General features: G+C 34.2%; 1 pseudogene; it reads left to right on the top strand.

Annotated features, from left to right (window-relative positions):
* LOC111405276 overlaps window positions 1-3,820 on the top strand; it is a 19,276-nt pseudogene extending 15,456 nt beyond the window's left edge.
* Window positions 3,821-4,257: the final 437 nt, after the last annotated feature.

Raw genomic sequence — 4,257 nt, 5'->3', positions numbered from 1 at the left:
TTTTTCATGAATGAGATATATGTAGCCATATCTTGAAAAATCGTCTATGAACGTTATAAAATATTGTTGACCATTCCAAGAACCCGTAGGGAATGGTCCACAAATATCCGTATGTATAAGTTCTAAGACGTCCGAAGTCCTATTGGTTTGAAATCTCCTTTTATTGGTTTGTTTTCCCTTTATACAGTTGACACACAAATCATAATCTGTGAAGTCTAGAGGGTCGAGAATCCCGCCAAACACAAGTCTCTCAATTCTCCTTTTGGAGATGTGACCTAATCTCTTGTGCCACAACGAGGCAAAATTCTCGCCGTTTAATTTTCGCTTTATACTCAAGTACTTGCATGTAGGGATTCATTATAAGAAGCAATTGTATCAATTGAATAAAGATTATCGTAACCTGATAAAGAACCGAAACCGACCAATTTTGAATCATGAAACAAACTAAATATTCCATTTCCAAATGAACAAGTATAACCATATTTGTCCAAAACAGAAATAGAAATCAAATTCCTTCTAAAAGATGGTGCAATAAATGTCTCAACAAGATCCAAATAAAATCCAGTCTTTAACAATAATCTAAATTTTCCCATTGCCTCTACTTCCACCTTATTGCCATCGCCAGCATAGATGTGTCTTTCACCATCACTTGGTTTTCGGCAACTCAGACAACCCTACATAGACATACTGATGTGAGTTGTTGCACCAGAATCTATCCACCATGTATGTCTAGGTACCGAAATTAAATTAACCTCAAAACAAACCAAATGAAGAAGAGTACATTTCTTTACACGCCATGTGTGGTAATTGGTGCAATTCTTCTTCTTATGACCTGCAGCTCCACAGAAGAAACAACCACCTTCAGTTGGTTCCTTATGCTGTTTCTTTTGCGGTGCCGTACCCGCAGCTTCCTTATTAAATTTCCTTTTCTTGTTCCTTTTCGCCTTAGAGGTGGTGGTCAAATGAGTACTTTCTGTCTTCTCATGCTTTAGTCTTTCCTCTTTCTGAACACAGTGTGAGATAAGCTCATTAAGGGACCATGAGTCCTTTTGACAATTGTAACTCACCTTGAATTGACTGAAATGTGCCGGAAGGGATATCAGAACCAAGTGCACCAACAAGTCTTCAGATAAATCCAACTTGAGTGCCTTTATTTTTGAAGCAATGTGAGACATTTCCATAATGTACTCCGGAATGTTTCTTTTTCCTTTATACCTCATTGAGACAAGATTTGCCAAAAGTGTACTTGTTTCAGCCTTTTCATTCTTGGCAATCCTCTTCTCAAGGTCCTCAAGGAAACCTTTAGCCGTAGTCACCTTATCGGACATAGTGCCTCGGAATGCTTCTGGAATAGCACGCTTCATAACCATTAAGCTCATGCGGTTCGATTGTTCCCACTTTTCCATCTCCCTCTTGTCATTAGAGGTACTCTTATTAGTAAGTACAGCAGGTTGATCGACCCGTAAAGCAAGGTCCAGGTCCATGACTCTGAGAACAATCATCACGTTCTCTTGCCATGCCCTGAAGTTTGTGCTATTTAGCATTGAAATTGAATTGATGCTAGCAGAGATATTAGCAGCAGAACCTGAAACTGAATTAGAGAACGTTTATTATGAATAGCTCACATGAATACCTTTAATATGCAAATAATAATAATAATAATCTCAAATAGTGGTAGGGCCCATCACAAGATACCAAGCACAATATCAATATCTAGTCTTTGGATAGAGATATTGATTTGTAAGCGGTACTCTTGGCTTAGTGATCAAACATTGACGATAAAACAACGTGTCAATCAATAAACCTTTCTTTGGACCAATTTATTGATCACACATTAAACCAAATAATCATCACATGTTTATCACCATAGGTACAGTGTATTCGATTAAATATTGACCTTCCTTTGGGCCGACCAATATTCCCATGAATAACACATCCACAAACTCAATATTCTAAGTTAGTCAATTTTCACAAGAGAGGTTGCCTTCAATTAACCAATTTTCGAATATTATATCTCTTAAAAGAGTCCTTAGTACCAAAATTTGAGAAAGAGAATCACCAATTTTGCATATTTTGTTTAGTTTTAAACTTTAGGGGCCTTAGGATTAATAATTCAAAACTTTAAGGAGGACTAAATTAATTAATTCCAAACTTTAGGGGTTGAAGTTAATAAACTTGAAACTTTAAGGACCATAATTAATTAATTCAATACTTTAGAGGATCAATTCGAATAAATTTTAAAACTTTAAGGGCCAAAATTGACCAATTCAAAATTTGAGGGATCAAATTTTAAAAATTTGAAACTTTAAGGGTCAATTTGAATTAATTATGAACTTAGGGGGCCAATTTGAATTAATAATTTAATTTTGAGTGCTTTAATTATAAAATTCAGAACTTTAATGGCCCGAATTAATTAATTTTAAAACCTTAGGGACTGAATTATTAAATCCGAAATTTAAAGGCCCAAATCTTAATATAACTTAAAGGTTAGGGACTAAAACCTTAATTTTATAACCCTAACCCTAATTGCATGCAGGGGCCTCAAATTATCTAATTTACAGAAGAAGCTCCCGCCCCCAAATTCTACCAAAAATTGAAACCCTAAATTTTCTTTCTTCTCCTTCATTGGGCGCCGCCACTAACAAATGGTAGCAGCACCCCGGCGCTGCAGCATACAGCAGTGTCACAACAACGGCAACAACGCCGCTGCTGAGATGCGGTAGTGTTGCCGCCGGCGCTGCCACCCAGGCACACAACTTAAATTTATTTATTTATCTATTTTTTAAATCTGAATCCATAATCTGAATCACAAAAATCTGTATTTTTTAAAACCATAGGAAATCGAAAATTCTAGAAAATTTTAAACTCAAAATCTATAATCTTAAATTCCTCAAACTGAATATCAAAGATTTATTCCAGATCTATGAAAATAATCAAGAATATCATGCAGTAGAATTTTCAGATTCGACAAAAATTAAATCCAAAATTGTTAAATATAAAAAATTCAAATATATTGCAAGAACCAAATTAAATTATTCGATTCTCAATGATTCAACATGAAGAGGCTCTGATACCACTTGTTGGATAATTTAATGCTTTTAAATAATTAGATCTTTCATGTTAAATCATCAAGAAATGCAAGAATTAAAACAGAAGTGTACCTGAATTAGACATGGTTAATTTAATAATGAATTACGCGGTATAATCTTCCAAATCTACATGCAGTCTCTTTTTCCTCTCTGTGATGGGATGCAGTAGAAAATGAATAATACATGCGTGTGATCTGGGGACCATAACCTATTTATCTAACGATGCTCTTTGACCTAATTCGGTCCATCATAGAATTTGGATTTGGGCCCGATCTCTATACATATATAACACACACTTTAATTGGATACATTAAAACCGAAAACCGAAGTCTTATTAGATCACTTTAATTGGGTTCAACCGAATTCGATAACCTATAATTTAACACACAATTATTCACACATATAAGCTCATCTATTGATTAAAAAATTCTTACATAAGGACCACCAATGTTCTCATTCTGTTTTATGCAATATCTTTCCCTAAGCTTTCTCACCTTCATTCAGGCTGTAGGAGATTATAATGCAAAGCTCGGGGTTGTAATTCTAGGTTTGTTTTTTTCTTAATTCGTTAAAATTTCTCTCGTTCTTTCTCTGTTATGCGGTAAGCTATCTACATGTTTTTCTAACCAGTTGAATCCGTGACGATTGAGGATGAAGTGGTAGTGATCATCAGCATTGTCCTTACAAACAAGACTCTTAACATTAGTGTTCAAGAGGAAATCATACTGTAGTATCACAATATTGTCTGAAATACACTTATGTCAGCGCTACAAGCTCAAAGTTCGTTTTCGTGTATATGTATGTGTCACATTCTTGCATATTATTAAGACCGTGTTTGATTTTGTTAAAATCAGATTTTTAGCAAAATTTGCTAATTTAAAAATCGAAAATTTTAAACTAAAATAATGGTTATAATAGTCCAAAACTTTAAAAAAAATGAAAATAAGAAAATAAAAGAAACAATCGTTGCGCTAGTTGATACCCCGTGTTTCAATACCAAAATGTATCCTTCAATAAGTTACCCTACAACATGATGTATCAATGAAATTATGCATCAAATTAAAAGTCAAAATAGGGGTAATATCATCTTTGATAAAAGTAAAGGCATGGATATCACGAAATGTCACCTTTATTTTGTGCCATAATTTGTACCGCTAAAAATATTATA

Source organism: Olea europaea, chromosome 12, assembly GCF_002742605.1.
Source record: "Olea europaea var. sylvestris chromosome 12, O_europaea_v1, whole genome shotgun sequence".
NCBI classification, from domain to species: Eukaryota; Viridiplantae; Streptophyta; class Magnoliopsida; order Lamiales; family Oleaceae; genus Olea; species Olea europaea.
This window is presented reverse-complemented; position numbering and strand designations above follow the sequence as displayed.